Raw genomic sequence first — 12115 nt, 5'->3', positions numbered from 1 at the left:
AGTTTTTATCCGTTTAGAGTCATTGATCGGTTCCTAGACCGTAATAACTAGGTGGCGACTCCCAAACCTCAAGGGTCAAAAGCGGATCCGCGCACCCCGCGGATCGAGGGCGCTTTCACTCCTGAAGGCCAACGTTGCCATGACACGTTGTACTTCTTTCATATGGGTAGCTCCCCATGGTGCAAGGTATTTCCAAGCATATGTGATCGCTCTCAAGTTGTTATCTACTCTGACAAATTTTATGAACTCCTGAAGTCTCAGTTGAAACTCAAATTTGCTTTGTCACCCAAAAAAGAATTTAGTCAGGACTTAGAAGACAATTTCAAACATGTGTTACAAAATTAGTACAGATATACATATATGAGTTACACAAAACCTGAGATCCAAACGGGTAAGTAAAAGAAAAAGATTTATACAGGTACATGGTATTATAGCATGAATCCTAGAACTAAGGACAATGGTGTTTTTTTCTTTTGCTAACGTGAACCAATTCTAATGTCCCTATTTGTAAAAAGTTGTTGTTTTTTTATTTTTTCCATTTTCTAGTCTTTTCTGATATAAATATCTTTACAACCAATCAGCACTTACGACTTGCTAGCTGTTCTTAAGACAGACTCAGCCCCAAAAGAACCAAATATTGAAAATGATGAAGGATCTCCAAAGGTAATTGAAACCTGAAAAAGAAAAATATAAGTACTATTAGGACACAATGAGTAGAAAAAAGGTTACGACCCAATGCACAAGTTCTTATATTAAGTACCAAGGTTATGACCTCCTTGACCTATCTAAGAAGTCAACTAGATTTCGAACATTATGCATTCATCAAGCAGACAAGGATAAGAAACCATACAGTTGTGCTTGGCAAAACTTTTCTGTGACAACAACATCACGAGGTCCAATACAGTTGATACTATAACCTTCCCTCTTAATAGCTAAAATAGCTGGCTCCCAGATATCAAGATATCTCACTTGTGCATTAAAAAGTAAAATGGGCATTATCAACCATAAGATTCCTCTAAAGTAAGAGTTGTGTCTATGGTAAAAATCTGTATAGAAAACATTAATAACAATAAGATTGGAGATCATGATGATGATGATTTAGGATATCTACAAAAGCATTCATACCACTAAGGAAAGTTCATATGAAACATGCCCAATATAAAGGATTTCCCTATCTGCTCTTGCTTTTCGAAATCTGTGAACAATTTCAAACATGTGTTACAAAATTAATACAGATATACATATATGAGTTACACAAAACCTAAGATCCAAATTGGTAAGTAAAAGAAAGAGATTTATACAGGTACATGGTATTATAGCATGAATCCCAGAGCCAAGGATAATGATTGCCATACTTCTACAATTTAGTAAAATAAGTCACTTAGTAGCATGTCACTTTGACAAACACTAAAGTTTAAATAAGTCCATTTCAGTATATATGGATAGCCCAACCTATCAGAATCATTTTCCCAAATAATCCACTGAATGTATCTGATAAATTCCCCAAAAAAGCAATAAGCACCTCATGCAAGCAGTAAAGATACCTCGAGATATGGGCAATCTTAGGCTTATCTTGTGGAAATCATAACTATTCATCTTGTAAAAGATTCCAACATCTCATTCTTGATCATACAACATGTTCCTTGGAAGAAAAACCAAAATACCCTATAACTAGATAGAGGTCCTTGAATGGCATAAAAACTCCCCATCAGTGAATTCTCATTCATGAAAGCATACTATCACCCAAATGACAACGGAGAAAAATGATCGTAATTTAGTATCTCATTTCTATAAATATTGACAAAAGAAAATTAAAATAGGATAAGCTACTTCAAGGTAAACAAATAAATACAAAAACTAACAATAAAGTAAAATATTAGCATTTCAGCAAATATAGCAGCTAATCGATGTTAAAATTGAATCTTTAGACTTTGAAAGTTCTAATCTTTGCACAACCCTGCAAATGGAAAATAAACAAGTAGACATAATTCAACCACAACGTATAAATAATTACATATATATTATAAAATAAATAATAGCAATATATCATATATAATAATGTCAAACTAACTAAAAAGCTTAAATTTTGACACATGGGAGTTTTGCCTGTGGCAAATAAACTGACAGTGATGAATCCATGGCATACCTTCTCCTTCCTACTTATCCGGGCTTGGGACCGGCAATGTAAAATGTTAATTTTACATTGACGGAGTTAAAAAGTTTTTACCTAATACATGTAGAGTTAAAAAAGGTTTTACCTAGTACATGCAAAGAGTTAAAAAAGCTTTACCTAATAAATGTTAGATATCAATCCATATATATAAGAAATGATATGCACATTTAAGACCAAGTTTTTGTCTAATTTTCATCTTTACATAGAACTGAACAATTGTAACATTTTCAACTATCACTAATGAAAGTTGCAATACAAAAAGTTGATCATTCCTACCTGATAAACAAAAGTTTGTGGATCTAACTTTTACTACTAACAAAACTTGAAAAACAAAATATGATCATTGATCTCTACTTAACAAAAGGTTGTGGATCAAATTGTTACTAGTAATGAAACTTGCAAAACAAAAATCTAATCATCGATCATTGTTAAAAAAGCTTGTAGATCAAACTATTATTGCTCAATAGAGGTTTGTGGATAGTTGTCATTGGAAGCCTATAAATAATATTATTTTAACTATTAGTACAAGAAAATACAATTAAAATTTTTTTGTTTAAGAAGGTGGAATAACAAGTTATTACCTATGTACCTCGAAGTACTTCAACCATATTTAAGGTACAGCCAATTTGTTGACTCATAAATGACATCAATGCTAGGAATTGCATCGACATATTTGTTTGAAATTTAATCATCTCTCAGTGTGTTGCAACGGCTTCTCGGAATGCTTCATCAGCATGACGCTCTACCTCAATGACCTGTGAGATACATTATTGACGGGTGCGTTGGGGTTCGAAAAACGTTGAGGGTCTCACTCTCATCCCCCTTTGCTTGACACAACCATGACCATCTTCTCCCATGACTTGGGAAAAGATGTCGTTCCTACCTGTATTTCTTTGGGAACCATCTGACAATTGGGACTTGTTTTCTTTTTGTCTCATTTCATCTTAAAATAAATTAAATACAATAAATACTTACATGATTTATAAAAGAAAAGACATAAAAAAAAATTATTGTAACTTAAAAACATTTTTATAAGAGAGATAATTTAGATACATAAGTTTTTCTAAGAGAATAGGTTGGAAATATATACTTACAACAACTTTCCTTGTCTCTGCATCTATAAAGGTCTTGTCTTTTCTTGTATGGGTTAGTATGAACATTTGCATCCAGGATGGCTCCACCCCATTATTATTTTTTGTCTATTAACAAGTAAAGCATAATAAGTCAATAAATATTGTTGCAATCATGTACTAAATAGGTTCGATGGTTATTTGATTTTACCTCTTTCTCGAATTTTCTTGCGAAACTCTTTGTACCAAATGTATGGTGCATTTTTGGTTTCTTACGATTGACTTTATTTTTCATTTCACACATCTGCAAAGTAAATCATAAAAAATTAGATAATATTCAAACCTTACCAACAGTTAATTAAATGAATTTATATGTAACTATGGTTATTACTCATACTTTACCAATTTTACTTTTCCAAAATTGAACAAGTCAATCCCATTCCACCTGATCCATAAATGGTGGAAGGTTATTTTTTGCCTCATCTAGAGTGCTCACAAAGTCTAAATAATATTTTTTTTCAAGAAGGATTTGTGATCTTTCTATTTCTAATTGAAAGATTCAAGAACCCAACCATTCAAGTCGATATCGATATCAAAAACCCCCAACATCACATTCAAAAAAGTACAGGAGTAAAGTTTCTGGATAAATATAAATAATTGATGTAGTTTAATTGATTTATTTTTCAGATTACTTGAACAGTTTGCCAAATGTTCTCCTTAGCTTCAATCGGCACTCGCCTCCAATCTGAATACATGAAAGATATGAACTGTGGCTTCCGTACAGCGGTACCTAAGAACTGCCCAAGTAACTTGGCCTTTTTCCAATAGGCTGCTTGTAGTTATTTTTTCGAACATGTGTTTTTAAATTCTATGGGCCAATGTTCCAAAGTGATTCAAGATGTGTATTGCCCTGCACACGTTTTTATGCGTCTTGATAGACCCTGTAGAAAATCATGTACAAAAAATTAATTATCATTCAATTATCTTACATATACATATATGAGTGCAAAATCTTAAAAATAATTACTTCATCTTACTAGATGTTGAATCAAATGCCTGATCGGAAGGAGCAGTCATGTCTATCTACGTGGGCCCCCAAATGTATCATCTCATCTCTATGTTGGGGAGGTTGTGAATCATGATGACGCATCCTATAATAAAGATCAAGAAAATGATTAGTTATTTTGAAAACTTATAAGAAATGTCATTAAGTTAATGATATGGAGATTAATTCAAAGATTTACCAATGAATTTTTCAAATTATTAATTATCGAATCTATGTCAAATGATATGTTAAACTTGGAATTGCATCATTGTACATGAATAATTTCAAATAGTACCACTGGACTCCAACTCATCCCCATCAATACTATTAAAATTTGATTTGTCAATGTCATCCTCCCTAATTTCATCTATGGCAGTTAAAGGTGTCGTGATAATTAAAGGTGCATTGATTGTTATTCCTAGCATATCTGACCTATCCCATGTTACGTTATCATCAGAGGTGATCAAAGTATCTACCATACTTTGATCATTGCAAGGCAAGCTTTGCAAGTAATCATCGATATCCTCTACTGCACCATTTCCTCCTATTTCAAACAAGTCTCTTGGTTTTGACTGTACAATAGTATATCAGTTTGAATCAATGTAGTCCTTGACATAGAATACTTGTGTGGCTTGAAATGCTAGTACAAATGGTTCATTATAAACATTTGCTCCAGTATTTGATAAGTATGTGAAATTTACTTGCATAAATCCCAAGTTATTTTTGTTTTATTTCTCTTCTAACATCAACCTACTTGCACTTAAACAATAAAACACGCTTCCATCCATAATAATTGAGCTCTATGAGATTAGTCAATACACCATAATAGGTAATGTCTTATTGAATTGGGTTTCTATCACTAATACTTACGAAACTTGATGTATTTGTAATCACGATCACTCCGTTGTTTTGAGTTTTTCTTTTACTTTCACTACCTTTTGTGCAAAATCTAAACCCATTAATGATGTATGTGTTGAATCTTGTTGCAATACAATCAGGACCTTTTGTTAATTTCCTAACTTCATCTGAGAATACAAAATTCTCTGAATAGGAGGACTTGTTGAAAAGGCAATCATCAAATTCTTTAACATGAGGCCTATCAATTTCAAAACGACTAACCCGATGATGAAGTTGCTTAAGTTCATTCTTATGTTTTCTGTACATGTTTGAGTTCAAGAGATATGATTAACTATGGATATATTCCATTCAACATGCATGGTAAAACTTAAAATAAATATGTATTTTTACTCAAAATATGGGACAAGTGTTTCAGAGTTGAAGAACATGTATCGATTTGCTTGTCTCCATGATATTTCATCTAGAGTAAACACTTGTTCTTTTCCTAATGGTCGACTTGAGATAGTGTTACCAAAGTTATCATTTCTTATTGGTCAATTAAACCTCGTCTCCACACTATGAAAGTACCTCGAGCAAAATGTTAAGCATTCTTCTACGAGGTACCCTTTTATGATGGAACCTTCTGGTCAACTTCGATTACTCACATACGATTTAAGTGTGAGAAGGTACCTATGACCATGCATTAAGATTATTTGACTATGTAATTGAATAGTGTGGTGCATGTGAAACTAAAACAAAAATAATACAAAAATTAATGCACACTTTTCAATAGGGTACATCCATTGATAATATACTGGTTAAGTGATTTGTGCCTCGACAGTCAAATAAACAAGTAAATATACCATAACATCAAAGAATGCTAGGGGAAAAATTCTCTCTAAGTGGCATAATGTTGACACAATCCGAGACTATAACCTTTCAAAGTTATCTACCCGTGCAACCTTAAACCACAACTCCCTAAAGAATGTGTACAATTCAATTAGATTTGCGCTCACATGCTTAACCAATTTACCTCGCAAGGCTATCAGAAGCAGTTGTTGTATCAACACATGACAATCATGACTCTTGAGTCTAGAAATCTTATGTTTTTGGGAGTGTACACATCGTGAAATATTCATTGCATAACCATCTGAAACATTAATATTTTTCAACACATTACAAAATTTCTCTTTTTCAATATTGTTCATTGTAAAACATGCGGGAGGATAATATGTCTTATTTCCCACACTAATTGGATGAAGTTTATTTCTTATTTTCATTTCTTGCAAGTCTAGATGAGCTTTCAAATTATCCTTTGTCTTTCTTTTGATGTTCAACAAAGTCCCAATGACATTATCACATACATTTTTTTCAATGTGTATGGCATCCAAACTATACCGCAACAAGTTGTGTTTCCAATAAGGTAAGTCAAAGAAAATGCTTTTCGTCTTCCAATTGTAAAAATCTCTCGCATTATCCTCTCGCCTTCTCTTACGACATTTTGCAACCTTAGAAATCTTCCCGAACGTGATGTTCATGCCCTCTACTTGTTCTAAAATCTCATAACCAGATGGCAGGATTGGCATAATTCGATGTTCTTATTCTCCATAAAACATCTCTTGTCAAATCTAAACCTATGTTAATTAGTAGAAATTGACGATGACCTAAGTAACAAAATTTTCTACCATACTTCAAATATCGAGAGCAAGTGTTTTTTTGCAACAAAGACAAACAAGATGTCCTTTGGTTCTCCATCCAAACAACATAGCATATCTTGAAAAGTTGCTAATCATCCATAATAGTACAACTTTCATTTGAAAGGTTTGATTACTATGTACATCATATGTGTCTACGCCAAACTCCCACAGTTGTCTCAAATCATCTATCAATGATTACAAATACATGTTGATATCATTGTCAGGTCCATAAAAACCTGAAATAAATAATGATAACATGAGATAAAGTTGTTTTATGCATATCCATGGTGAGTTGTATACTGTTAGAATAACAGGCCATGTATTATAAGAAATACTCATTTTTCTAAATGGATTAAAGCCATCGGTTGCTAACCCAAGTCTAACATTGCAACTGTCTAAAAAGAATGATCGATATTTAATGTCAAAATCTTTCCAAGCAAGAGAGTCAACTGGATGCCTCAAGGACCCATTTTTTATCCAATTCTTATCATGTCATCGCATGAATGATGTGGTCTTCGATAACATGAATAATTTTTGAAGCCTTGGAACCAATGAAAAATAACGCAATATTTTACCAGGAATCTTTCTTTCTTTCTTCTTTGAAAAAATGTTCTAATCTTCCTCTTTATGTTCAACTTGCTACCATCTCGAAGTACCGCACACCTTGCATAATTGGTCATTGGTTGTGTTCTTCCAATATAACATACAATCATTGGGGCACGCATCAATTTTATTGTAATTAAGTCTTAAGTCCCTAATGATCTTCTTCACATCATAAAAAGACTTTGGCAACAACTCTCTCTCGGGTAATGCCTTCTTCAAAAGCGTGAGCAACATATCGAAGGTCTTATTGCTCCATCTAGACAAACACTTTATGTGATATAGCCGAATAATAAAAAAGAGTTTTGTAAACTTGGTACATCTAGGATACAACTCTCTATCTGCATCTTGAAGCAACCTGAAGAAATTTTCTACTTCAGCATTGCGCCCTTGTATGGGTTTACTTACTCCATTTGGTACATCATTATCCACACCAGACAAACCAAAAGCATTGTGTAACATTCCATTCATATCAACACCACCTAAAACATCATCACATGGAATAATTGGTGTGGATGTGGAAGAAATTTCCCCCTGATATTTCCATATTGTGTAATGCTCCATAATTCCATAAACGATGAGATGCTCTTGGAAAACATCCCGTTTCAAGAGTTTAAAGTTGACACATTTCCTACATACACTTAAATTCAAAAAATACTGTAAAAAAAATACTATAAAGACTGTAACAAATGTGAAGTTTTCTTTACAGTCTATTTGGATTGAGAGAAGATAAGAGAAGAGAAGAGAAAATATGCAATTTTATCTTCCTTTCTCTTGTTTGGATCGTTAAATTGAACGAAATGTAAGGGGAAGAGAAGGGAAAAAGGTGAAATTTGGTTATCTCCAAAAGTAGAGATACGAGAAGGGAAGATAAGGAATGAAGTTTTACATTCCCAGTTTTTCCTCATTATTTTCAAAATTTCCAAAAATAAGTAATTTTGGCAGGCCAGCTATTACTACTTACACCCCAAGTAAACAAACATCTGACAAGCCATTAGGCAAGCCATTAGATAAGCCATCCGAAAGGCCATTGGGCAGGCTATTAGACAAGCCCTTAGGTAGGCCATCCGATAGGTCATTTGATAGGCTATTGGGTAGGCTATCCAATAGGTCATTGGGCAAGCCATTGGATAGGCCATCGACATGACATTGGGCGGGCCATCCGACAAGCCATGGGCAGGCCATCCGACAGGCCATCCGAGAGGTCATTGGGCAGGCCATCCAATAGGTCATTGGGCAGGCCATCCGACAGGCCATCGAACAGGCTATCGAATAGGCTATTGGGTAGGTCATCCGACAAGCTATTGGGTTAATTTTGATGGCATAACCTATCCAATCCATAAATCTTTTCATGGTTAATTTTATTTCGCTAACCCAAGGCATACACCATAGAAACCTAAGTAATAACCCATAATAATCACAAAATATGTATATTTGACATAATTCAATCTTTTTTAAATTTTAAGATACACATATGTCACTATTGCGCTATATAGAGCTTTGAAAGTCCTATTGACCAAGAAACAGGAGGGGGCGAAGTGGGTAGCACATTTTCCCAAGGGTATGGGGGTGGAGCCACTGGTCCAAATATTATAAATAGTAAGAAAAATAATATTCAAATTTATTTTATAAATCATATAAGGTTAATAATCCTTCAAACGAAATCCAAGGCAAATTTGATCCCAATGAGAACAAAGGCACAAGGAAGGAAACAAAAATAATAAGCGAATGTCATACCTAGATTGCGGTGACTTGATCTTCAATGGAATGCCACTGCAACTCCAACCCCTTCTCTAAAAATATTTCTTATTTTTTAATAATTTTCGACCCTTTCCTTATTGCAACTCCCACTTTTTTCTGAGTATTCAAAATCCTTGATTTGGATAAATCTCCTTAGCTCAACATAGTTCCCAAGATTCAAAAGAGACAACAAAAACTCCTTCATCTATTCTACTTCAAATGAAACTATTTGTAAAGAAATTAAAAGAAAAAATGGAAATTTGAAAAATCCCATTTCCAAAGAAAAATAAAGATTATTTTATATTTTTTGCTTCGAACCTATTTATGAAAGAAATAAAAACAAATCACAATTAACAAAATAGGGTTCTTCTTCAAATCTCTGTAATGCATGTATCGATTAAAAAAAATAGATGGCATCTCTTCAAGTAATCAAAGATTATAACATGAGAGATGAGCTTCTCTTTTTAGTCTTGAACGGTACCCCAAGTCGCCGATGGTATCTCGTATTTTGGGAGTTTGGTTGATTAAGTTGAGAATACAAGAACCAATGGAACTCTAGGGTTTGAAATTTGTGTCGTATTGGGTGGTTGAATCCATGGATGTTGAAGGATCAGATAGAAATCGATGGGTTGTGTGATTGAAGCAAGTTTGAGATAAATCTGAGTGGTTGAATTTCCACTTCTAATCATTAATTTCAATCAGAAATCCTAAATCAGATGAGTTGCAAAGTACCAATTACAAAAAATGAAAGATCAAAAATATTGTAGTAAGTTTAAGCATATTTTACTTATATACATGTGAACTATGAGTCAAAGAAATACAGTATTAGCAAACATTTTAGACACTGAGACAGCAATTTGCAAGAGTATAATATATCTTAATTAAAGTTAGAAAAGCACATATAGATACAAGCATGAGAAAAGATTTGGAAAATGGATATAATGCGCAAGATCATATTTCACTATCTCCAATGAAACAAATAAATGAGAATGAAAATCTCCATAAGTAACACAACCAACATAAATAAAGAATACCACGTAATAAAGAATACAAACATATCTCAATTAAAGTCTAAAGGATACTTGTAGGTACAAGAATGATAAAAGACTTGAAAAGAGATAGAATGCACAAGAATTTCCAATGAACTTACTTGATTTTCACTTAGAAAGTTGAGGAAAAATATTTAAATTAAAGTTGACATAGAGTTATAGAATATTTCAACCCTTACAAATTTAAACATTGATGGATAACAAAAATGATGGGTAACCAACATCAAAGAGAGGCCTTAATAACTTCACCAATGTAGAAAAGGGAGTGAGGCAATGGTAACAATCAACAATAAAAATAAATAAAGAGAGAACTATGCAGAATTTATGTGATTTGGGCAATATTGCTTACATCAATAAGCAATTATGATCTTTCACTATTTTTATTATTATATTTTATGAAAACTAGAGTTGCAATCTCTCAATCTCATTTCCTCTTAGTAAAAACTGAAAATCTCCCTGTTATGTTTATTATGTATTCACCAAGTAATTAATTTTTAACATTATGTGCTTGAAACACCCAACTTCAGAAAGTTTTAATTCTCCAATTCTTCATAACTTATCAATGTGTTCTAAAATTAGGCTATGTTCCTTGAAATCAATCTAGAAGAGTATCATTTATCTAATGGAACTTATTAAAATAGAAATCTGAACTACAAATTCACAAAATCAAATCTAATAGATAAAAGTAGTCGATAAAAATATAAGGAAAAATGGGCTTTAACTTCAAATCCAAACCCTAAACAAACCAATTTCTTGAACTTGTAAGAATATCTACCATTACAAACATTTAATCTAAACAAAATCAACTAAAACCCAAAAAAAGTTCCTACATGAAAAGCAAAATCAAACTCTTCAGCTTTCATTCCTCACCAAATCTGCCATTAATGAGGAGAGGATGTGGTGACTCGATCACACACGGGGATATATATTCATAGAGAGAAAGATAAACAAAGAGAGAGAGAGAGAGACTCACCAGCTGAGGTTGAGGGTTCAAGTCCCTCCATCCACTCTTGGCAGTACAGGCCAAAAAGGGTGGCGAAACAATTTTGCCTGGATCAGGGAATCCCCCGCATCACCCCTCACAACAACGACCACAAAGCAAGTACTACAAAAGGTGATGTAATCAGGGGCCGAATCAAGCCTCTTAATAGAAGGGTCAACTGAAACTCCCACCAGGACTCAAACTGAAGAATAAATCGTAAAAATTCTAACTTTTAGGAATTTCAAAGAGATAGAGAGCATGAGAAGAAGAGAAGAGAAAATGAAAGAGAGAAAGTGAGGGAGTTTTGAAGCTTTTCTAAAATTCTCGTGAAAATTTAACGCATATGGATTGTGCGGTGTTTCTAAAAAACAAAAATGCCATGTTAATAGTTTTATGCAGCGCTCTATAAATACCGTCTCGGTTTAAGGCGTGCTCTACAACTGTAGAAAATATAACCCGCTGTTATATTCAATTTAAAAAAAATTGATGGAAAGAACTCACTAAACCGAGTTTTTTATATTAAAAAATTGATTCTTTTTAGTGACGGATATATTTCTCCACTGCGATCTGTACATGAATCTTTTCTTTGGATATACGCGGGTCCCTGTAGCATCGGATACAGTTATCCGCTGCAATAAATGTACCTATAAAGGCGGATAAAATTATTCGTTACAACAAATGTATATATAGCGAGCGTTGGATAAAATTATCCACTGTTATAAACCGCCGCTGTATATCAAAAATGTTGTAATGGTTAGGTTAATTGCGGATGGATTTGACTTGATTTATCCACATCCGATTGATGCACTCAAATCAAAGATACATGCATCCTGACTTGGCAGCATCTAGACTATTAAAATAAAACATGCACCATGATAATAACATGCATTGTACAACATGCAATCATATTTAAATATTATAT

General features: G+C 33.3%; 1 long non-coding RNA gene across 1 annotated transcript; it reads right to left on the bottom strand.

The window, feature by feature from the left end:
* Positions 1-281: 281 nt before the first annotated feature.
* On the bottom strand, positions 282-3547 carry LOC147396477 (uncharacterized). The gene is made up of 3 exons (XR_015180862.1): positions 3455-3547; positions 3268-3372; positions 282-1195 (listed from the first exon to the last, which is right to left on the bottom strand). It is a non-coding gene; the product is annotated as an uncharacterized LOC147396477 (long non-coding RNA).
* Positions 3548-12115: the final 8568 nt, after the last annotated feature.

Source organism: Akebia trifoliata, chromosome 8, assembly GCF_017979445.1.
Source record: "Akebia trifoliata isolate Shusen 1 chromosome 8, ASM1797944v1, whole genome shotgun sequence".
Taxonomy (NCBI): Eukaryota; Viridiplantae; Streptophyta; class Magnoliopsida; order Ranunculales; family Lardizabalaceae; genus Akebia; species Akebia trifoliata.
Note: the sequence above shows the minus strand (reverse complement) of the source record. Positions and strands in the feature narration are given on the sequence as shown.